Source organism: Cervus canadensis, chromosome 27, assembly GCF_019320065.1.
Source record: "Cervus canadensis isolate Bull #8, Minnesota chromosome 27, ASM1932006v1, whole genome shotgun sequence".
NCBI lineage: Eukaryota > Metazoa > Chordata > Mammalia > Artiodactyla > Cervidae > Cervus > Cervus canadensis.
In genome coordinates this window covers 8,989,191-9,014,610 of record NC_057412.1, presented here as the reverse complement: position 1 = coordinate 9,014,610, position 25,420 = coordinate 8,989,191, and the positions used below count along the sequence as shown (strand labels likewise).

Below are 25,420 nucleotides of genomic sequence, written 5' to 3'. Positions count from 1 at the left end.
TTATTAATGCTTATTCATTTGAATGTTGAAAGTATTTTCCTGTAGTCAGTATTGTCTTTGAACTTTATACTCTTTAGATTATTCAAACTATTTGTATTTTTGTATAGTGGAGTCTTTTCACTTTTTGGCTTTTATTGTTTCTGCTTATGAAAGTATTCCCTACTTAAAGATTAAGACATCAGGTTCTTCTATATATTTTACTAATACTTATATGATTTTTAATGCTTTTCATGTTTTATTGAGCTTAGTTTTTAGTCTGTAAATACCTTGTCTGTTGTTTCAGCATCTTTTATTGAATTATTTTCTCATCTAATTGAAATATCACAGGCTTTATCTTTTCATATTGATCTCTTTATCTAATTTTGGGCCAATGACATGTTATGTTTCACATTTATAATGGTTATGTAAGTCCCTCCTCATTATTCTGTTTTTCCAAATTTTACTGGCTATTTCACTAGACATTCTTTTACAATTTTGATTGGGAATTGTATGAAATTTATATACCAATTTGGAGAAATTTGATACTTTTGAGTCTTCCTTTCCAGAACCAGTTTGCCCTTCTATTGATTTAGAGCTTCTTTACCTTTCTTCAGTATAAATATACAACATTCTACATAAATGTCCATCTCTGTTGGGCTCAATTATAATATGCAATGTTTTCCTTTGCTCTTATGATTGACTCTTTAAATAGCTACCTTGGTTGTCTCATATCTCATAGTTCTTAGGAGGGCCTACTCATAGCTCTAACCTGGGGACAACCTCAGTAAATGAGGGAGTGGGGAGTTGCTGCCTTACCTGTGTCACATTAGTTAATTACCTAAAACACTGTCACTGTCCAGATATAGAATGTTTACTTGACTCAATTTAATAATGCAGTATTGAATACCTACAAGAATTTCCCAGTATTTGGATTATTTACTTAGATTATGCTCCTAGAAGTGAAATAACATGGCCTTGTTTTATGAAATTTTTGCTGGACATTTTACTGAAATACTTTCCGAAGTGTGGGTCCATACCCATTCCCGCCAGGCAGTGGAGAGTGCCAGCATTATCCAGCCATTTCTCTCTGGTTCCCTCGACATGTTTTGACTAACCTCCCAGCAGGAGAGCTCCACCATTTCTTGCAGAAAGCAAACTGTGCCTCTGTCATGATGATACATACCTCCATTCGACCATGGCTCTGTATGCATATTTATATATAAAAAATTGCCATTTCTGCTTCCAGCTGCTTTGGAACACTCTCCACACAGGCAACCATCTCTGTAGCCTGGCAGTGGTTATCAGTGGTAGCACTTATTCATGCTGCTGGTATTACTTCTTCCTGATGAAATCATGTCTCAGATCTTCTTTATCTTCTTTCAAAGAGATGTGCGTGCTGGGTCGCTCAGTCATTTCTGACTCTTGGGACCCCATGGACTGTAGCCCACCAGACGCCTCTGTCCATAGGGGTTTTCCAGGGAGGAATACTGGAGTGGGTCGCCATTCCCTTCTCCAGGGGATCTTCCCAACCCAGGGATTGAACCCAAGTCTCCTGAGTTGCAGGGGGATTCTTTACTGTTGAACCATCAGGAACACAATGCTTCTAACACGATCACTTGGGCTCTAAAATTCTTGTTGCAGTTGATGCCAACTCCTGTCTATTCTGCTTTCCTAGTCCTTCCCCTCTTTCCATTTCTATTCTTATCGCCTTATTTTGGCCCTCCATGACTGCTTACTTAAACAATTTCAGTTGCTTCCTTTCTCCCTAACAACTCTGTCTGGGTCAAGGCTGGCAGATCAATCATCCCAAAGCATTTGATTATGCCACACTGCTGCTCAAGATATCTTCAAGACTCTCCACTCAAAATCCTTATGCTGGCATTTCAGGCCTTCTGAATCTTCTAACTTTATTTCTCTCTACCTTTTTCATGAAATGTGTATTCCAGCCAGACTGAACTGCTTGTGATCCTCATAGTGAGTCAGTGAATGAGTGCCCAAGTCCTCAGTGACCCCATGGGCTGTAGCTTACCAGGCTCCTCTGTCCATGGGATTTTCCAGGAAAGAATACTGGAGTGGATTACCATTTCCTCCTACACCGGGGGATCCTCCCAATCCAGTATTTAACATAATTTTTTATTGTTCTCTGCTTTATTCAAGACCTTGCCTCTTCTGGATTGCTTTTTGTTCCTTCATGATTTAAATTTTCAAATTTTATCTTCAATTCAAAATCCAGTTTAAATGTCATTTCTAATGTAGTGCCATTTCTTTCTTGAAATCCCCCCAGGGAGCTCCAACAAAGTAATCTCTCTCCCTTCTGAATCATCATAGAGCTTTATGATTACATTTTTGTGTATTATTTTCAGTCTGGGATTGTAACAGTTCATTGACTGTCTTAACTTTACCATCTGAGCCGCCAGGGAAGCGCTCATTGATTGTCTTAACTTTTTAATTTAGATAGAAACTTCCTTGAGGGCAAGTTTCAGATTTTAAAGTGGTCATGCATGTTTTCTATGCCTTGCACAATATCAAAAGCTCAGTAAATAAGTGTTTTCTTTTCCAGTTTCATTGAAATGTAGTGGACAAATAAAACTGTAACGTCTTTAAGGTATACAATGTGATAAATGTGATATAAAGTGATGATCTGATATACTGGTGGAGATTCTCATCAAGAGGGTGTGACTGACAACTGGTTTACCTGTGAGCTGAACCAGGGCAATTAGAGGCTCCTCACCTCCTCCCTGTGTCCTTAGAATGTACATTCACACACTGTTCCCATGGTAGAAGCCATTTTCAAGGACACAGCCTTGAGAAAGCAAGGTGTTGTTGAGACCATGTGGATTATGTATGTGACAGAGCCCTATTAAGGCCTCTATATAAACCTTTAAGATTCTGGCAAGCAGGCGTGGAGATCTACTCATCTTTGGCCATTGCAAGTCTTGCATGTGAGTTCTCTTGCTCATTAAACTGCCACCAACTAATCTGCCGCCAACTGTCTTTCTCTTTCTTTGGTCTCTTCTTGCCCTCTGTGCGCTGGTGTAGGAAAGGGGGAAGGTCCGAAGTTTCAGAACCAATATGTACATGTGCAATGTGAAAGGATTCTCACTGCTGAGTTAATTAACACATCCAGCACCTTGCATTCTTACCTTTTTTTCTGTGTGAAGAACACTTAAGTATCTAGGTTTTACTTGCTTAGCTAATTTCAATTATACTATACAGTATTATAGTATTACAGTATTATAAATCACTGCAGATGGTGACTGCAGCCATGAAATTAAAAGATGCTTGCTCCTTGAAAAGAAAGTTATGATCAACCTAGACAGTATATTAAAAGGCAGAGACATTACTTTGCCAACAAAGGTTCATCTAGTCAAAGCTATGGTTTTTCCAGTAGTCATGTATGGGTATGAGAGTTGGACTATAAAGAAAACTGAGTGCCGAACAATTGATACTTTTGAACTGTGGTGTTGGAGAAGACTCTTGAGAGTACCTTGGACTTCAAGGAGATCCAACCAGTCCATCCTAAAGGAGATCAGTCCTGAATATTCATTGGCAGGACTGATGCTGAAACTGAAACTGCAATATTTTGGCCACCTGATGTGAAGAACTGACTCATTTGAAAAGACCGTGATGCTGGGAAATATTGAAGGCAGGAGGAGAAGGGGGGCGGAGGATGAGATGGCTGGATGGCATCACCGACTCAGTGGACATGAGTTTGAGTGAACTCCGGGAGTTGGTGATGGACAGGGAGGCCTGGCGTGCTGCAGAACACGGGGTCACAGAGAGTCAGACTTGACTGAGCAACTGAACTAAACTGAACTGATACAATATTATCAACTATAGTCACCATATTATATGTTAGATACTCAGACCTTATCACATAATTGAAAGTTTGAGTCTTTTACTCTATTTCCCCCATATCCCAGCTCCTGGCCACCACCATTCTACTCTCTGTGAGTTCAGCAAGTGACAACAGGTAGTATTTGTCTTTTTCTGTCTGACTTATTTCACTTAACATAGTGCTCTCTAGGTTCATTCATGTTGTCACAAATGGCAGGATTTCCTTCTTTTTTAAGGCTGAGTAGTAGTCCATTGTGTTTGTATCTATATCTATTAATATCACATTTTCTTTATTCATCTGTCAAAAGATGCTTAGGTTGTTTTCATGCCTTAGCTACTGTGAATAATGCTGCAATGTACATGGGAAACAGATGTCTCTTGGAGATGTTGATTTTGTTTCCTTTGGATATACAAGAATATCTTGAAAATATTATGGGTTTGGTTCGAGACCACTGTAATAAAGTAAACATCACAATAAAGAGAGTCACAGAAAATGTTTTAGTTTCCCAGTGCACATAAAAGTTATGTTTACACTACCCTATAGGCTCAATGTGCGATAGCAATATGTCTAAAAAAAGTACATACCTTAATTAAAAAATAATTTACTACTGAAAAGTGCTACCCATAATCCATGCCTTCAGCAAGTCGTGGTAGTAACCTCAAATATCGCTGATCACAGATCACCATAACAGATAAAATTGGGAAAAGAATTACCAGAAAGTGACACAGACAAGCAAAGTGAGCAGACGCTGTTGGAAAATGGTACTGATAGACTTGCTGGATGCAGGAGTATCGCAAACCTTCAACTTGTGAAAAATGCACAGTAAAGAGACATGCAATGAAACAAGATCTGCCTGTACACCCATAAGTACGATTGATGAATCATAGGGTGGTTCTCTTTTTAATTGTTGAAAAACCTCCATGTGGTTTTCCACAGTGACTGCACCAGTTTACATTGCCACCAGCAGTGCTCAAAAGTTCTCCTTTCTCCACGGCCTCACCAATGTTTGTTGATTCTTAGCCTTTTGATACCTGGAGAAGGAAATAGCAACCCACTCCAGTATATTTGCCTGGAGAATTCCCTGGAGCCTGGTGGGTCACAGTTTATGGGGTTGCAAAGAGTCAGACACGACTGAAGAGACTTAGCACCGTTTTGGTAACAGAGATCTTAACACGTGTGAAGTGAAGGGAAAGTTGCTCAGTCGTATTTGAACCTTTGTGATCCCATGGACTGTAGCCCTCCAGACTTCTCTGTCCATGAGATTCTCCAGGCAAGAAATCTTCCTGACCCAGGGATCGAACCTGAGTTTCCCGCATTGCAGGCAGAGTCTTAACCATCTGAGCCCCTGGGGAAGCCATGTGTGAGGTGTTATCTTATTATGGTTGTGATTTGCTTCTCCCTGCAGGTGCGGGTTGGTTAGAGGCTGGACCCTCAGGGTGTAACGGAGCAAGGAAGCAGTCAGTCTCCTTCTGGGGAGGAACTGGGCGATGGCCACTTTGTCCTGCTCCCTTTGCGCTGAGTCCGTGTGTAAGAGCTGCAGGGTGTGTGTGTGTGTGTGTGTGTGTGTGTGTGCACTCCCACGCCTGTTTAACAACTTCTTCCTTGTTGGTGGTAGTCCTGTGGGGGTTGCACATGTAAGCACTGTTGATCGTCAGCTGGGATGCTTGGAGACCAGCCCCTCAAGTGGCTGCTATAAAAGTCAGAGCACTAGGTGTGTGGACCAACATCTTCCAGGGAGATGCACTGGGCACTTGGTTTCATCGTTAGGGTGAACCGGAGCCCGGGGGAGAGGGGAAGTATCCACCAGCCCACTCAGGCTCTGGGAAAGACCAGAGTCATCACTCAGATGCCTCCTAATTAGAAGCCAGACTCTCAGACAGCAGCTCGTAAAACATGCAGTCCAGCCGCACTCGGGGAAGGACCGGGAGGTGGGCCTTTCTGTCTGCTCGCTCTGCGTGGCAGTGAGTTCTCCTATATCTTGTTAACAATTTTTCTTTGTTTGTTACAGCCTTGTGCAACTTCATTGAGCAAAACCCTACCGGCTATCGGAGGTGGGGGGCTTGGGGATCGTTCCTCCGGGGAGGCTTATAAGTCTGGGATCTCAATGTGGAGTCCGAATCCTTTTCTCCTCGGGAGAAGCTGAGAGCCTGGGGTTCCCTCTCAGTCGTGTGTTGCTTTGCCTGGTGAGTTTACAGCAAGGATGCCTCTCACCCCTTCCTGCCTGTTTCCATGTATTTTCTCCATCATCTGATGTGTAGCAGTCCCCTGGCTAGTTCCTGAATCTCTCTCAGAAGGGACTACACTGCATCTGGCGCATCCATGACTAAATTCAGGAGTCTCCTATGTCACCATCTGGGTCCGGAAGAGCAAATAAACGTCTGCTGACTACGTGAGCTGTAAAGCAGAGAGGGATTGGAGTTTGGACCAAGAGATATAAACTTATTTTAATTTATTGGGAAAACAACTTAAGTCTAGCACTTGTCCTTTTAAGAAAGGAGTTGCCATTTCAGACGAAGAACAATCTGTTTAAGAAGTTCAAGAATAATACATTTCTGTGGGGCATTCTGATTTGACCTCCAAATCACCTCTCAGTCAAGACAGTGGAAATGGTTTTGAGCTTAAAATAGAAACACATGGTCAGTGGCGAGGTAGACTTTTAGTATGATGGCAAATGTACAGGAAAATGGAATTAGCATCTGCCTGTAGTGTTTCAGTTCCCTATGCCTAAAAGCAAACTTTCTGTGGTTTTAACATCTTTTGACCTAAGATAACGCTATTACGTGAATATTTATTAAAATATCTCAGAGTTCCATCTTCTCATCTGCTACGATGGTAGATTTTCAGGACTGGGTCCCTTTTTTTAACTTTTAATTTTGTGTTGGAATATAGTTGATTAACCATGTTATGTTAGTTTCAGGTCTATAGCAAAGCGATTCGATTACACGTATACATGGATCCATCCGTGTGTGTGTGCTAAGTCGCTTCAGTAGTGTCTGACTCTTTGTGACCCTATGGACTGTAGCCTGCCGGGCTTCTCGGTCCATGGGATTCTCCAGGCAGGAATTCTGAAGTGGGTTGCCATTTCCTTCTCCAGAAGATCTTCCCAACCCAGGAATCAAACCGTTACCTATTTTGTCTCCTGCGTTGGCAGGTGGCTTCATTACCACTAGCGCCATCTGGGAAGCCCATGAGTATCTATTCTTTGTCAAATTATTTTACCATTTAGGATGTGGTTCAACATTTGTTTAATTTAGTTTTGTGTGTGTTTCACATATTATACAGTCATCTCAACAAAACTTTTTTTGGCCACACCTAGCGTCTTTCGGGATCTTAGTTTACCTGGCCAGAGGTCAAACCCAGACCCTCAGCAGTCAAATCAGAGTCTGAATCACTGGACAGCCAGGGGATTTCCCTCAACAACACTTTTAATGTGTTTTTTGTTTATTTATTTTTAACCTTCCTCTGTATTCCCTTCTACTATCACAACTGGCTCTCCAGCTGACTCAGTGGTAAAGAATCCTCCTACCAATGCAAGAGATGCAGGTTCGATCCCTGGGTGGGGAAGATCCCCTGGAGGAGGAAAATGGCAACCCACTCCAGTATTCTTACCTGGAAAATTCCATGAACGGAGGAGCCTGGCGGGCTCCAGTCCATGGGGTCTCAAAGAGTTGGACACGATTGAGCTACTGAGCCCTGAGCATGCATGTACGACCAGAATTAAAATATAAGAAACTCTGACTGTGCAAAATATGCCCGTGATGTTGCCAGCTCTTCTATGATGTTTATAGAAGACGTCAACACCCTATAGTGAATTGGCATCGTTTTGCTAGCCTGTGCTGTGCTGTGCTTCGTCGCTCAGTCGTGTCCGAGTCTTTGCAACCCCATGGACTGTAGCCCGCAAGGCTCCTCTGTTCGTGGAATTCTCAGGGCAAGCATCCTGGAGTGGGTTACCATTTGCTACTCCAGACGATCTTCCAAACCAGGAATCGAACCCAGGTCTCCCGCATTGCAGGCGGATTCTCGACCGTCTGAGTCATGAGGGAAGCCCTTTGCTAGCCTACTTACCATCAAAGAAAAGAAACAAATGCCCCCAAGCAAAGAATCCAGTGCCCTCCTCCGCCTCCCCCCGCCGCAATAGCATTTCCGTGGTGGAGAATGTATTTGTGACAAGAGCTGAGCGTAAGGGGAAGATGTGCCTGGGACCCATGGTGGGGCCAGCGGAAACGTGCCGCTCCCATCCCCTGTTCACCCCCTCGGTGTCCACCTGCACCACCATCTGAAGGAATTGGCCTCCCAGAGAGGGAGGTGCCGGCGGTGAGCGCACCTGCAGTGTGGTGTGACTGCACCGCTTAGTCAGGGGTTGCTAGGGAAGCAGTTTTTTAAAAAGCAGGGGAGGAGAACTGTCAAGGTTTGGCTCCCCGTGAAATCTGCCTGTCAGAACGGATGATGCATTTGGGTGTAACACGCTCCGAGTATCTTCTTCCAGCACTTGCCTCTCTCATTTCAGGGCTTCTGGAATTTTGCTGCAGCTTATCACTTTAAGAGGCTTTTCCTCTCCCGTGTTCTCCACTGAACATTAGCCCTGACAGGGGAGAGATTCTGTTTTAAGTGTCCACTCAGGACTGATTCCCTAGAATCAAGTCAGCCAGGCCCTCTAGCGTCTTCCCTCCCTGCCCTGCACCCCGCCATTTCCAGGGGCACATCCCTCGCGTCCTGGTCCTTCAGCTTGTCTGAAATTAGAAGAGGGTGTGGCATGGTTCAGCAGGCTTGGGTCAGACCAGCTCAGAGGGCATTTGGCTTTCTGGGAATGGCCTAAGGAATCACATGATTTTTTTTTTTTAACTTTTTATTTTGTATTAAAATATAGCCAGTTAACGATGTTGTGATATTTTTGGATGAACAGCAAAAAGACTCAGCCATACATATACATGCATCCGTTCTCCCCCAATTCCCTTCCCATCCAGGCTGCCACGTAACAGAGGGCAAAGTTCCCTGTGCTATACAGACCTTGTTGGTTATCCGTTTTAAATAGAGCAGTGTGTGCATCTGAAAAGAAATGATACAGATGAACTTATTTACAGGACAGAAACAGACTCATAGATTTAGATTGGGATGGACAGGGAATCATGAAATTTGAAGGTGTGGAGAAGGCAAGAAAATGGGAAGTGGATGTGATCGTGATATATTGTCCCTGGAGCTACCCGGTCTTCCAGAATCATGGGGACATTTTTGTTTTGAAAAATGAAGGAGCTTTTAAGATCAACAAGTGAAGTCGTTCAGAAGCGTCCATTCGCAGAGGCCATCATACTGACATACCTTGTATGATGCTTCTTGAGGGTAGGAAAAGAAGGGGACAACAGAGGATGAGATGGTTGGATGGCATCACCGACTCAATGGACATGATTTTGGGTAAACTCCGGGAGTTGGTGATGGACAGGGAGGCCTGGTGTGCTGCGGTTCATGGGGTCACAAAGAGTTGGACATGACTGAGCGGCTGAACTGAACTGAACATTTAATCCTTACCACCAGAGGAGGTAAATATTATTATCTTTATTTTATAGCTGATGCAATGAAAGCCCAGAGAAGTTGCACTGTGGTAAAGTGGTAAGTAATGGCATCCGAATGAAATCTGGAGTTCTCACTCTGGTCCATAGGTTTTTCTGTTACCTAATCTCCCAGGCAGGGGAACAAAAATCCATCTCTAAAGTACAAGGTCTTGTTTTCCTCTGAAATAAGGGATAGTAAGCAAGCAGAATGGGGGGTGGCTGGTGACAGTATTTGTACATACAGAAGGAGAAAGAATACCTCTTTAGAGTTGGAGTCTCTGGTGTAAACAGAGCTGCTTCTTTGATTTTATTTCATAGCTAAATGATGCTAGTGAGTGTTATAAATGTCCTAATCAAAAATCTCATCTCTAATTCCCTGCTGTAAGCTCTAAAACAAAGAGGACTTATCATTTGCCTTAATAGACTTTGCTCTGTATATACCCAGAGACGGCAGAATTCCAATTAAAAAGGTATCGATCGCTCATAGATTAATGCCATCCATTCAAAATCAATGGTCACTGAACTTCTCTCGGTGATTTTTATCGTGAGCACTCTTGGCCCTTATACTTTGCTTATTAAATGTTCCACTGTAATTGTATGCCCAGTTAACATGGACAATTCCTCCACTATAAATATATCATTTTCGGATTTTAGTCTAGTTAGCGCTATTCATCATTGCAAACGAAAGCCAGTGGAATCTTACAAACCCGAAAGCCTTCCCTTGCCTGCTTTCAGAGATTTATACGCTCTCATTCCTCTGAGCTTAAAGCAGGTAAACATCTTCAGTTAAGCTGAACGGAAAAATAGAAATTCTCTGGAAAACAGAACAAAACCCCCAAACCAGGAAAATAAAGCAGAGAGCATGAACTGTGTCGTAGGACGTTCTGACTGGATCAATGGGGGATATAATCTTATTGCCTATGAAGCAGAATCATGACCAATTGTGCTCAGGGACACACTCTCCTAGAGCATCCTGCTAATTAAACCTGAGAGGGAGGCACCTTGAGACGTGACCAGGTGTCAGGCTGAAGTCTGGCAATGGAGGAAGAGGAGCTGGCTGAGCTTGGGAAATGCATTTCGAAAGACAGATGTGATCGTTGTGTGAGGCTGGGGGAAATTGATCTTCCAGTTCGATGCCTGCCCCAGGACCGTGAAGTTGCCCATGGCCCATGACGATATTCTTGTGACTCAGGCTCATTCTTCAGACCAAACACTGCATCCCACTTTTTCCCGCTGGTGTGACAGCTAAAGTCTGTTAAGGATAAGCCAGCAGGCAGATTCTGCCTACCTTGACACTTCTGAAGAGAACTGTTCATTTATTTAACTAAAGTCTGCTTTCTGCCTTAGGGGGCTCCTAAATGGCTCTGTGGGGTGGGGTAGAGGGCAGAGTCCTAGGAGAAAGGTGTATTCAGTGGAATCATTCCTTAGGGACCAGGAGCGTACCTGCGTGCTAAGTCACTTCAATTGTGTCCGACTCTTTGCAACCCTATGGACTGTAGCCCGCCAGGCTCCTCTGTCCATGGGATTCTCCAGGAAGAATACTGGAGTGGGTTGCCATTTCCTTCTCCGAGGGACAGGAGACTCGAGATCTAATCCCAGCTCTTTCACAAGTTGGTTGCAGGTTGTTTAACTTCTCTGTTTTCTTCTCTTTAAATAAGGTTGTACCACAGCCATATCCTTTCCAGATCTAATGTTCTTTGTTAGTAAGATCTAGAATACTATCCTCAACTGTTTTGCTCTTGTACTTCCTAAAAGAATTTTTAAAAGGTGTGTAACTCCCATATTTTTAAGCTCGTGTCATCAGTTTAATTAGGTACCAAGGATGTAGTTTCCAACATACTGTGTGTTGCATAAGTGTTTTCAATGTATTTTTACCAAACTTGTGGACCTGTTAGATTTAGCTTATCCAGCTTATGGTACCTGTTGCCACATCATCTAATTAACAAAGCCAGTTCTCACTGTCAAGTTATTCAGCCAAATCAGACTTAGTCTTCATCAGAAAAGTCTGATTTCATTTTTTCATTCATATACACTTGTTAACATGCATCCTGGTGACAGCCATCTCATTTTAGAATACTAATTTTAGGATAACTAAATAATTGGATACTTAGAAAACTTGTTAGCTAACTAAGAACTTTGCCATGAGTATTTCTTAATTTGTATGTTAAGGACTGACCCATGAGAGCAATATCTTCTCCAAATGTTCTTTTGCTTGGATCAGGGAGGCTAGGTCTTGAGATGAGTGAGAGGTATGCCTTTCTCTCTTTTTTTTTTTTTTGCCTTTCTCTTTTAAAGTGAGAGAACAGTGATTTGAGATGAGAGGTGGCAGCTTATTATCCTCCAGCGTAATTAACTTGGTGCTTGAGAAATCTGACCAGTGATTAAACTGCGAACTCACAGAGACCCACATCCCTGCTTTCTTTAAACTGTGAAGGTGGCAGTACCACCTTCGTGCTTTTGTTTTGATTTACCATCTCGGTCAAGGAACGAGCAGTTTCAGACCTTTCACTTGGCCCTCTCCACTGTGATGGCTTACACCATGTATGAAGGAACCCATGTGGTATATTTGGAGTCTGGCAGAAATGATCAATGGATGGGCCCGTGGATCCAGTGAATGAACTGTGAAACGGATGTAGGCTATGACTCCATTGGTTACTGGCCTCTATGTATCCCAACAAGGGGGCCATGCTGATGCTTTGGATCTCTGGGTATCAATCCAATTTAGAATCTTTCAGTTCTTGAAAGATCTGGTCATCCCTTTGTCCTCAATGCACAGTTACTTACATAAATGCCATTCGCCTCTTTGAAGGTCTTGGGAACTTACTACTGAATATACTTACTGTTGTGCTTCATAATATTCTTCAAAGGAAATTGATCCTTTAGTCAATGGGTTCTGAGTCTGAGAATAGGCTCCTGTCTGGAAATTGACCAGTTTTTATGGAAGTGGTTGCTCTCAACTTCCTGATTATCTTGATTATTTAGTGCAGAAAGACTCTGACTTGATGCCTATCTATTTTGCCTCTAGGAACATCTCCATTGTTCTCTGAAAGTCAGGCTTCCTGGGGCTGTTTCAACCTTGCTTCTTGCTGTAATCATCATGTTCATTTGCTTCTGAGGGTTAAGTGCTGCTTCTTGGTCTCTATTATTTAAGGGGTCCATCGTCGCCGGTGTCAAGAGGGACCCCACTTCTGTAACAACAAGCTTTCTCTTAAGCCTTTCGCATGACCGGCTTTGTGAGCCCTTGTCCTGTGTGACTGCACCTAGCCCTACACTTGGAAGGGCCCTCACACTGTCTAATGCTCTGCTGTTGCAGGCTCGAAATTCTTTTCAAGCAAGGGAGTCCACATTTTCATTTTGCACCAGGCTCTGCAAATTATGTTGCCAATCCCAGCTCTGGCCTTCAGAATATGGCCCCGACTGAGGCTCTTGGTAAGGCTGGAAACGTTCGCACCAGGGCATTCTTGCTGCGTCAGCAGAGGGAGGGTTCTGTGTGCCACTTGCGGAAAATAGTAGCTTTACGTAGTATATCAACTTTACTGTGTTCACCTTTCTGAGTCCTTTGATTCCTTATCCTTCCCACTGTTATATTGGTTCTGGCATGGCTGCTTCATTTAGTGTGGGCTATTGCTTTGTCTAAATTTCCAAGAGCCAGCCTAGCAGTATAGAAGCATTGTTTTCCAAAGTCTTAAGAGAGTATTATATCTGTATTCTGAAGTAGATTTCTGATCCAACGTCACATCCCTCTCCTTTACCCCTTGACCCAAAATTCTTTTAAGGATTTGTACTCACAAGCATACTTTTTTTTCTGCTATTATATTTTATTTATTTTTGTTTTTAAATTTTTGGCTACCCTGGGTTTTTATTGCAGCATCTGGGCTTCCCTTGTTGTGGAGCAGAGGCTCAAGGATGAAACCCAAATCCCCTGGATCACCCACATCACTGGACCACCAGGGAAATCCCTTTGGTAGTATGTTTAACCAGCTCCTGTGCACTGTAAGTGTATTCACTTCTGCTGTGAAGTGAATAATCACCCTTAGTTATGAATCAGTGGCACTCAACAGCCACCCATCTCCACCCTTAGAGTTGCCTTTTCCCCCCCATCTCTCACACCCTAGATACATGACATTGGCTGCTGCTTTGCCATCCACTGCTATCGCTTCTCTTGTACCACCAGTGAAAGTTTGAACAACTGCACTGCTTTAGCACACTAGTTACTGTTTGCTACCTTCCGCTGCTACCTACCGTCCTCATTGCCAGAGAGCTGGCAGTGATCCAGCTCCCAAATCCCAATTTTGGGTCTTCTTCCTGGAACCACTCCTGTCATCAACTCACTTTAACTAGATTCCTTGGAAAGATTCTGAGATAAGGCGCAGCAGATAGCAGTAGAAGGTTTGTAGGGGATGTTCTTGGGAAATACACCGGTAAGGAAGTCAGCATGATAAGATTGAGGAGACCAAGAAGTTGACCTCCAATACAGTTGCAAGTGAGGCTTCATCTGATCCCAAGGGGAATTTTCCTTATCTATCTACCTATCATCTGTTTACTTATTTAAAAATGTTGGCCATGCCTCATGGCATGTGGATCTTAGTTCCTTGACTGGAGATCAAACCTGTGCCCCCTATAGTGGTCCAGTCTTAACCACTGGACCACCAAGGAAATCCCCCAAGGGGAATTTTAGAGCTGGGCTGGTCCTTCAGGTTCTCCTAAATAGAAGGAAAGGAAGCTTGGCCTTAAGTCCCCATAGCAGCTCATGAGCTGTGAGACCACCTTCCCCAGGAGATGTCACCTCAGGCAAAGCAGTTCCTGACGCAGAAGTAGTTGCCAGTGTGAGATGCAGCTGTGAGCCCTGGGCAACTGGGAGTTGGGTGTGCCACCCTCAAAGAAAGATCTGGACAGAGCACCAAAGCTCTGCAGGCCAATTGGAGTCCAGGTAATAATATCCTACTGAGAATGCATGAGATGAACTAGAATGGACACATCTGGACACTAGGATTTGAACACATTTTCTTCTCTTGCTTATCAGTTTTCAGTTCACAGGCTAGATATTTCCAGTGTACCAGCAAAAACATTCCAATAGTGGTCACAGCAGTGATCAAATTGGATATTTTATTTATTTAAGTAAATATGGAAAAGTTTTGACAGTTTTAGCTACATTTAGCCTGACATTTTGTTTATGCTTATTACTTGGCACCGCTCCTGTTGTCCTGAGAGTATTTCAGAATATGCTTATTTAATTTCCTTTCTCTGCCATTTTTACTGCGTTTGTTCCACCACATTGACTTTCCTGCAGTTTAGCTGACAATATAAATAGAAACAGAAGAGCTCGGAAATCTACCCAAATGCTGCCCCAAGCATGGTTAGCAATTTCAAATACCATGACTTCTGTATTACGTTTTCTTTCCCTTGTGTTCCTAATGATGTTCACCTGCTTTGGTTCTCAGGAAAGCATCTACATGGGAAAAGGGGAATTCTTGTCCTAGTGAGTTTTGAAACAACTATTATCCACTGTCAAGCATGTGATTCTGTGTGTGGTAGTTGCTGAGTCATGCCCTACTCTTTGTGGCTCTATGGAGTAGAGCCCACCAGGCTCCTCTGTCCATGGGATTGCCCAAGCAAGACTAGCAAGGTGGGTTGCCATTACCTTCTCCAGGGGATCTTCCCAACGTAGGAATTGAACCCACATCTCCTGCATTGAAGGCAGATTCTTTACCATCTGAGCCACCAGGGAAGCTGTTTAGTTCAGTTCAATTGCTCAGTCATGTCCGACTCTTTGCAACCCCATGGACCACAGCACGCCAGGCTTCTCTGTCCATCACCAACTCCCGGAGCTTGCTCAAACTCATGTCCATCAAGTCGGTGATGCCATCCAACCATCTCATCCTCTGTCTTCCCCTTCTCCTGCCTTCAATCTTTTCCAGCATCAGAGTCTTTTCCAATTAGTCAGTTCTTCGTATCAGGTGGCCGAAAGATTGGAGTTTCAGTTTCAGCATCAGTCCTTCCAATGAACACCCAGGACTGATTTCCTTTAGGATAGACTGGTCAGATCTCCTTGCAGTCCAAGGGATTCTCAACAGTCTTCTCCAACACCACAGTTTAAAAACATCAATTCTTCAGCGCTCAGCTTTCTTTATTGTCCAACTCTCACATCCATACATGTCCACTGGAAAAACCATAGCCTTGACTAGAAGGACCTTTGTTGACAAAGTGATGTCTCTGTTTTTTAATATGCTGCCTAGATTGGTCATAGCTTTTCTTCCAAGGAGCAAGCATCTTTTAATTTCATGGCTGCAGTCACCATCTGCAGTGATTTTGGAGCCCCCAAAAATAAAGTCTCTCACTGTTTCCATAGTTTCCCCATCTATTTGTCATGAAGTGATGGGACCAGATGCCATGATCTTAGTTTTTTGAATGTTGAGTTTTAAGCCAACATTTTCACTCTCTTCTTTCACTTTCCTCAAGAGGCTCTTTAGTTCTTTGCTTTCTGCCATAAGTGTGCTGTCATCTGCATATCTGAGGTTATTGATATTTCTCCCGACAATCTTGATTCCAGCTTGTGCTTCATCCAGCCTGACATTTCACATTATGTACTCTGCATAGACGTTAAATAAGCAGGGTGACAGTATACAGCCTTGATGTACTCCTTTCCCGATTTGAAACCAGTCTGTTATCCATGTCCAGTTCTAACTATTGCTTCTTGGCCTGCATACAGATTTCCCAGGAGGCAGATAAGGTGGTCTGGTATTCCCATCTCTTTCAGAATTTTCCACAGTTTGTTGTGGTCCACACAGTCAAAGGCTTTGGCATAGTCAATAAAGTGAAAGTAGATGTTTTTCTGGAATTCTCTTGCTTTTTTGATGATCCAACGGATGTTGACAATTTGATCTCTGGTTCCTCTGCCTTTTCTAAATCCACCTTGAACATCTGGAAATTCTCAGTTCTTATACTGTTGAAGCCTGACTTGGAGGTATGAAAGATAAGGCAAAAAGATATGACACTGAAAGATGAACTCCCAGGTCGGTAGGGCCCCAATATGCTACTGGAGAAGAGTGGAGAAATAACTTAAGAAAGAATGAAGAGACGGAGCCAAAACGAAAACAACACCCAGTTGTGGATGTGACTGGTGATGGAAGTAAAATCTGATGCTGTAAAGAACAATATTGCATAGGAACCTGGAATGTTAGGTCCATGAATCAAGGTAAATTGGAAGTGGTCAGACAGGAGATGGCAAGAGTAAACATCGACATTTTAGGAATCAGTGAACTAAAATGGACTGGAATGGGAGACTTTAAATCAGATGACCACTGTATCTACTACTGTGGGCAAGAATCCCTTAGAAGAAATGGAGTACCCTTCATAGTCAACAAAAGATTCCAAAATGCAATATTTGGGTGCAATCTCAAAAACGACAGAATGATCTCTGTTCATTTCCAGTCAATCCATTCAATATCACAGTAATCCAAGTCTATGCCCTGACCAGTAATGCTGAAGAAGCTGAAGCTGAACGGCTCTATGAAGGGAAGTCCTAGAAAGTCTAATAGATAAGACAGAGAAGCTACTAAGCTTCACCTCAAATGAAAGCTTTAGTTGAGCTGACTTGGAGTCTGCTTTGCAGATTGGCTATGCAATTTTGATAATGTTTTCACAGATTTGTCCTTCCTCAAAATTATGCTAAGGTCACCATCCCTCAATAAAAGTTTTGTTTTTCATATTCTATTTTTTTTCTTCTTATGAATCAAAGGACACAGTTGCCTGAAATCATTTTCCATTGGACTGGGATTTTAACTGGCTGATAGAAATAATTGCTTAGGATGAAAGAATGTTCTTCTCTCACTCAAAGCTGACGAGCTCAATACTGTTGATGATACAGGTCACTGTTAAACACTATTGGCTGGTGACCTGTGACCCCTCACTCACTTGCCCCCTCTGGGAAGGAATAGGGTGCTCTCTCCTTATACTTGAGACTTTGCTCTGCTCAGCTGCATCATCCTCTGAAGCACATGCTCTGCATCCCAAATGTGTAACCAAACAGATTCCCTATTATACAGGGCAGGTAGGTCAGAGTCATTGGCATCTATGTGAATGATGAGTTCTGTTTCATCATAAATAACCTGAATACTCATGTCCTATCTGAGATTCTAGAACCTTCCTTTTCATGGATGCAATTGGAACAACACATATACCTATTTTGTCATGGTGGAAAATAACCTCAAATCTCACTCTTGATATTCTGTTGCTGCAAGATGATTTCCAATGTCAGATCACTGCAGAGAAGGTAAAGTTATCTGAACTTTTACACAACATAAAATAATTTTAAAACATTTCACATAGTCATGGAAGCAAAGGGTGGTGATTCAGTTGGCCTCAGAAGACACCCTTAAATTCATCTCCAGAGCAATAAGGAGAAGGAAGACAGATTGTCTGCATTCTATCTTTTCAGTGCTACTTGAGACTATTTGCAATCACAACTTTATAATCACAGACAGTGGCCACCCCCTGTTTCCTGGAGTATCTGTCTTCTTTGCACAGGAATCCGTGTTTTTTAAAGACAGCTATGTGGGGACTGGGCCGTAACTGCATCACCCCCATGAAACCAGAACTCTCACAGCCAGATGACATAGGCATCCATAAACACAGAGGGAGTGACCCAGGCACTGTTTTTGAGGTTGTTCTCAGACACATCATTATCTGGCTTTTCTGTTTCAATAATTGTAAGCAGGCTGCCTCCTCTATGAACAGACCAGCAGGAAAGCAGAAAGGCATGTGGGTTATTGAATCTCTCCTTCCTGGGACGTGGGAAACAACCTCAATTTTAATGTGTTGAAATGTGAAACTCACCTTGAGGGAATGTCCTTTGGATTGTGAACACTGGAGAAGCCTGGGCTACTTTAAGGAATGTGGAGAAACTCATTTCATGACACTTACTTGTCTGGTATCCCCATGAGAGATGTTAGCTAGTGGTTTTTAACCAATGTTTCCAGCAAGATTTGGGAAGAGATGTGAACAGAAACTCAATATAATCATTTATAGCCCTATCCTGCTATGAGTACTACTTATTTCATATGTGATTATGGTAAAGGTCCGAGGCTGAATCTGAGTCATCCTTATCCTTGGATTCCTATGTATTTGGGTATGTCTTAAACCCCGAAGAAGCCCTTGCTGGGTAGTGGGGATCCAGAGTGTACCATGTATCAATCACTTGTACTCTAGATGGACCAATTGACCTCATCCCAGACCCTATGAAGAGGGATCATGGTAAAAATAGAATATGGATAAAAGAATTGTTTAAAACCTCCAGAAGGTATTTAATGCACAAAGGCATTGCTTTGAGCCTTTTATTGCAGAGTGCAGCCGTAGAGGAGGGCGAAGAGCACTTGACTACTGAGGGTCTGTAGACACATGGGCCTAACTTAAAACAAAATGAGACAAGGTGGCTGGTTATCAGGCCAGACCTGCTGGACCTGGCTCTAAGGGGAAAGGCCGCCAATCACAGTGTGTCGGCACTGACACCCTTGGTGTCCACGTGAACCGTGCTATGCTCCTTACACAGAGGCCTGATGGTTGCCTGGCAGCTTTTCTGTTTTCTCTGTGACTGGGGATTCTCAACACCTGGCAGTTTTTCTTTCTAGGGACATCAAGCAATGTCCAGAGACTTTTTTTTTTTGGTTAACACAACTTGGAGGGACCTGGTGGGGGCTGAGGGTGTGTTGCTACCACTGTCTGCTGGGCGGAGGCCAGGGATGTTGCTATACATCCCACAGTACCCAGGAGAGTCCCCAGCTCTCCTCCAAAACAAAGAAGTGTCCATTTCAAAATGCAGTAGCACCAAGATCTACCACTTTATCACTTTATCACTTTAGTGATCACTTTAGTTTTGAACAGGAAAGGAGAATTATGAAGGCTCACTTACTCACTCAGTCGTGTCCAACTCTTGCAACCCCGTGGACTGTAGCCCACCAGGCACCTCTGTCCATGGGATTCTCCAGGCAAGAATACTGGAGGGGGTGGGTTGCCATTTCCTCCTCCAGGGGATCTTCCTAACCCAGGGGTTAAACCCAGGTCTCCTGTGTCTTTTGCGTTGCAGGTGGATTCTTCACCCACTGAGCCATCAAGGAAGCCCATTATGAAGGCATTGCCATGCAAATGAGCTGCTCTATTCCACAGGCTTGTCTCAAACACCCTGACTGGGACTCCAAGCTTTGTGAGAGGACTGAAAAGGGAAGGCACTTCTGCCAAAAAAGAGGGGTGTGGAGCTAGATAACTGTGATCTGGGAAAACATGCCGTGCGTATAAACATTTCCTGTATGCCCAGCTTTGCTCAGACTTAAACTTTATTAGCATTTAATTTTTAGTGCAGTAGTCATGGTCTCTTTGTAAGCTTTCAAATCCTTTGAAAGAGCTGCACCTTATCCTTAATGTCACAAACATCTGATGTGAGGTCTTGCCAACTGCTTGCCCTTTTTGTCCCTTTTTGAATTTGGTCAGCATTTGTTGATGGACCATTACATGGCAGGCATTCTAGACAGAAGGCAGACAAAGATAAGACTGACTAGTTTTGGTCCTCCTGAAATTAAATTCTAGAGGAAGAAGTTGATGACAAATGAATAAATATTGAAGAAATTAATTGATTACTACTGTTTTAATAGATCTGTAGGGAAAATGCACAGTACCGTGAAAGTATATAAGGGAGAGTCTAACCCAAGTTTGGCCTTCAGAGAGGATTTTCCCTTATACTTTTGCTCAGGTTTCTTGGGCTTCTTTATAGCATGGCTACTTCCCAGGTGGCTCAATGGTAAAGAATCCACCTGCCAATGCAGGAGACACAAGAGACGTGGATTCAGTCCCTGGGTCAGAAAGATCCCTTGGCGGAGGAAAAGGCAACCCACCCCAGTATTCTTGCTTGGAAAATTCCATGGACAGAGCAGCCTACAGTTCATGGGGCCACAAAGAATTGGACACGACTGAGTGAGCAGAGCGTAGGATGGCAACTGCTATAAGAGCATACCACAGGGGACCAAAGCTGAAGCACATGCATTTTATGATCTAGCCTTGAAATTCACATTGTATTACTTCGGTCATACTCTTGGATAAGGCAGTCACAAGCATACAATCAATTTCAAAAAGAAACGCACTATAACTTCATGGGAGAGATGTCATGGTCATATTGTAAGAAAAGCTAGAAAGATGGGAGATACCATTGCAGCCATCTTTGGAAAATACAGTTCACTGTAAGTAAAATAAAAGTAACTCAGTACAAATTTGGGTTTAAATCTCTCCTTTTTTAGACCAGAGATAAAACTCCAAAGGAATATAGAGATCATCCCTGAAATTCTCCAGGCAAGAATATTGGAATGGATTGCCATTTCCTCCTCCAGGGGATCTTTCTGGGTCTCAACCTGGGTCAAACCTGGGTCTCCTGCATTGCAGGCAGATTCTTTACCGTCTGAGCCACCAGGGAAGAGATATCTCTAAATATAATGTTAAATCAATAAAAAATAATCAGCATGTGCAAAGTTACAGATTCTAGGAAGCTTGGGTGGTGAGTACAGTAAAAATTTATTAATCCTAGCCTTACATTCAGATTTTAGATTCTTTGGAAAATTGTTTAGGTTTACGTAGATCCCAAATGTATAGCTCTATTTAAGATCTCATAGTTGCCAGTAGGGTTCTCTAAGACTAGAATAGTTTTGTAAAAGCAAAGGTTTCGTTGTTAGAGAGTTGGTATTGTGTATGTGTGTGTATGTGTGTGTGTGTGTGTACATGTATGCCTACTTTTAAGCTGTTGTCCAACAGAATGTTTTTTTCTGGTTATAAAAGTCTATTTATGTTCAGAAAAGCACTGCACAAAATCAGCAAAATATATAAAGAAGATGCTTTGATATTGGTTGGTAATTGAACAATGCTCCAGGCTATGGAGCATACCTTGCTTTGATGTCATTTCTCTCCATTTATTAGAATGACGATGTCTTAATCTTGAGCAAACAAAATGGAGAGCTCTGAAGAGATGCATGTATACTTGTGAAGAATTGGAGGGAAAGCAACATAGTCTAGAAGAATATGCTCCATATTTTGCCTGAGATCAGTTTCATAAAGTTTCATAAACTTTATGATCATTGAAATCATAATCTTCCATTGAACTGCTGGCCACTCTTAAGAGACTTGAATTTCACAGGTTGAGTCAATCGTCCAATAGTTATTGCTGTTTATTTTGCAGACTGTACTATCTTTTTCAATATGAAATTTTAAAGATTTCTTAGATGATGTTATGGGATTGACTCGTGTGTTGATTTTATAATAAAGTCCTTCAATGACAGTGCTTGACTGAAGCAATTTTCATAATTATATTGACCTGAGAAAATGTCCTTGCCAGGGACACCGCCAGCATATCACAGAATACAAATATCATTTGTCATGGGAAGTAGAAGATGAGGCCAGTGTGGTCTGCAGAAAGCAGGAAATATTTGCACCAGACAGTATGGAGATGGGCTTCCCAGGTGCCGCTAGTGGTGAAGAACCTGCCTGCCAGTGAGGGAGATTAGGAGTCACGGGTTTGATCCCTGACTCACGAAGATCCCCTGGAGGAGGGCGTGGCAACCCACTTTAATATTCATTCCTGGAGAATCCCAAGGACAGAGGAGCCTGGCATGCTATGGTCCATAGGGTCACAGAGTCAGACATGACTGAAGTGACTTAGCACACACACACACACAATATGGAGACTAATTTTGTTAAACAATTGTTTCAGGTCAGGTTCCCAGAAAGCAGATTCTGAAGCAGAGGTTTGTGGCAGGAGATTGGTTGGGAATTCTTATGGGATCCATAGCTCTGGGAGGATGAAGTAGGATTGGCTGAGAGTGAAGCCAAACTTGAATGTGGGTCCAACAAAGACCTCAGCTGATGCCATGGGATGTGGAGGAGCTGGAATGGCCCCCAGAGTGTTCTGAATAGAGGTAAAGGGGTAAGGACTTCAGATCCCAATATTAACCATCATTGGGTGTGGGCTGACCCAGAGGAGGGAGAAGAAATTTGGGTGAAGTGACTCTGTGCATAAGTAATTCCCAGAAAAAGGCTCGGCGGAAAACTCTCAGCAATCATTAGAGTAAGTCCCTTACACAGCAACCTTCAAGTTGCCAGCTTTGAGAGATGCTGGTATGCATTCACGTGTCCAATCATGTAAGTTAGTTCTTGTTTCTGGCACGCGCTTGCATCCTTTTGGCACTTTTGTGCACCCACAGAAGTGGTTGTGCTTTTGTGTGCTCCACTGTACAATACTGTATAGAGTACAGTAAGTAGAACCGTATCCTTATTGCAAGCCCAGGATGTCCAGACACAGGAATAAAAGTGGCAGTATATAGCCGTGTGTTAGTTGGGTATCTAGGCTAACTTTGTTGGACTTAAGAACAAATTGACTTACAAATGCATTCTTGGAATGAAACCTGTTCATATCCAGGGAACTTATTTAGTTGCAGCCACTAGGGGAATTATGTGTCTCAGTTCTGGAGGGAGCATGTTACAGCATCTACCATAAAAGGGTTTTTTTGAGCTACTGAAGGACACACCATGTGTGCGTGCTAAGTTGTTCAGTCGTGTCCAACTCTGTGAACCCTATGGACTGTAGCCCGCCAGGCTCCTCTGTCCATGAGGATTTTCTAGGCAAGAATACTGGAATGGGTTGCTCTCTTCCAGGGAATCTTCCCGGTTCGAACCTGCGTCTCTTACATCTCCTGCATTGGCAGGCAGTTTCTTTACTATTAGTGCCTCCTGGGAAGCTTGAAGATACACCATGAGCACATAAAACCTAGGTCATCACATGTAGATAATGAAGGTAGCATTGTTTTAGGGAATAAATTGCCATTCAAAACCCACCATGATCCAGCTCAAGATCCATCATGTAGCTCTCCTCTCCGGGTGATACTGATTAATTACATGGCAGTGAAATGTTAGATTTGTACCATTTCTAGAAGTGTTTGTGTAAGATGCTTCAAGCTCCTGCAGATTTTGCAACAATCCTCCTACTTAATTGTGAGTGCAAGAGGAAAATGAATGCATTCTGTATGACTTTTTATTAACAGTCATAAAGATAGTTTAAATGATCAAAGATGTTTCTTTCCAAGGCCCTTTGTCCTGCTGCTCAAGACCAAATTGTTAGAGGCTAGAGCTGTGTTGTGTATGTCCTATTTTCTCCTCTGGATAGGAAATTGCAACTTGCCATCTCAAGAGGGGCATCAGAGATATCTCCTAGAAAAGAACTGGTTCACATCCAGGAGGAACCAAATGCCCGGCATTAATGACAGGATGGACCAGTTAAGACTCTCATCCGTGGGGAGATAGCGTATGGCAGTTAAAACGCAAAGCTTCTGCTTGGTTCAGAGCACATCTCCACCATTCTTTTGCTTGGTACCCTTGGGAAAACTAAGTTTTCTCTTACTCAATGTTCTCATCTATAAAATGAATATAATAATAATAGTACAAGCGTTTTAAGGATTGAATGATTAATATACATCTATGGTATATGGTAAGCACTTTATAGAAGTTTGCTATTATAATGCTTCGTTATGGTTTTTTTTTTTTTTTGAAGAAAAATACAAGGGAACCAGCTTTCTCTTTATTAAATTATTGCACCATTTTTTTTATACTGGAGGTGTATCTTTTGCTGTGTGGGAAGAAAAACCAAATAATGTTGATCATAATGAGGCAGTATCTTTGAATGACATGAATGGTTGACATGTGAAAATTTTCCTCCAACCTCCCCCTATGGATCAGGAAAAAACTTAAAAACAATTTTATTCTAGATCTTTTAAAGAGAGTTAGAGTGGAAATTTATTTTTAAGAAAAATCTATGTGTTTTATATTTTTAATATATTGTCTTATTTAGTTTTCATACCAGTTCTGAGATTGGCGCTGTAATTTTCTCCTTTCTACATATGGAGGAAAACAACACAAGAGATTATGAAAAAAAAACAGGAGTAGAGGTTGGGATCTGAAGACAAGTCAGTGTGATATCATTGCAGTGCTGGGGTGGGGTGGGGTGGGCTGGTATGGTATCCCCCTGAGGTCAGTTGAGGTTGGATGGTATGTGTGCAGAACACCAGTGGCCAGAGTCCTTTCCCCATTGTGACCAGCTGCAAAGGTGCATTTATAACAGAAGGATCATTAGCTTTGCCTTCTCTGGGACCTTCTGCCTTTGGGTTACTTAGTTATTTTTATTTATTTTTTCATTGTTTTTTTTTATTAGTTGGAGGCTAATTACTTTACAATATTGTAGTGGTTTTTGCCATACATTGACATGAATCAGCCATGGATTTACGTGTGTTCCCCATGCTGATCCCCCCTCCCACCTCCCTCCCCATCCCATCCCTCCGGGTCATCCTAGTGCACCAGCCCCGAGCACTTGTCTCATGCATCCAACCTGGGCTGGTGGTCTGTTTCACCCTTGATAGTATACTTGGTTCAATGCTATTCTCTCAGATCATCCCACCCTCGCCTTCTCCCACAGAGTCCAAAAGTCTGTTCTATACATCTGTGTCTGTTCTATACATCTATACATCTGTTCTATACTACTATACATCTATACATATAGGGTTATTGTTACCATCTTTCTAAATTCCATATACATGCATTAGCATACTGTATTGCTGTTTATTTTTCTGGCTTACTTCACTCTGTAAAATGGGCTCCAGTTTCATCCATCTCATTAGAACTGATTCAAATGAATTCTTTTTAATGGCTGAGTAATATTCCATTGTGTATATGTACCATAGCTTTCTTATCCATTTGTCTGCTGATGGGCATCTAGGTTGCTTCCATGTCCTGGCTATTATAAACAGTGCTGCGATGAACATTGGGGTGCACGTGTCTCTTTCAGATCTGGTTTCCTCTGTGTGTATGCCCAGGAGTGGGATTGCTGGGTCATATGGCAGTTCTATTTCCAGTTTTTTAAGGAATCTCCACACTGTTCTCCATAGTGGTTGTACTAGTTTGCACTTAGTTATTTTAGTAGAGCAAAAAGCATGAAAACTCGTTTGATCATATAATTACTAAATTACTTGGCGTATGTTTC

At 42.6% G+C, this 25,420-nt stretch overlaps 1 long non-coding RNA gene across 3 annotated transcripts in view; it reads left to right on the top strand.

Annotated features, from left to right (window-relative positions):
- The window catches only part of LOC122428627, a 93,362-nt gene extending 71,597 nt beyond the window's left edge, over positions 1-21,765 (top strand). For all 3 annotated transcript variants that reach the window (XR_006265779.1, XR_006265780.1, XR_006265778.1), the window contains one exon: positions 19,445-21,765. This is a non-coding gene — a long non-coding RNA (uncharacterized LOC122428627). The remainder of the gene's footprint in view (positions 1-19,444) is intronic.
- The last annotated feature ends 3,655 nt before the right edge of the window (positions 21,766-25,420 follow it).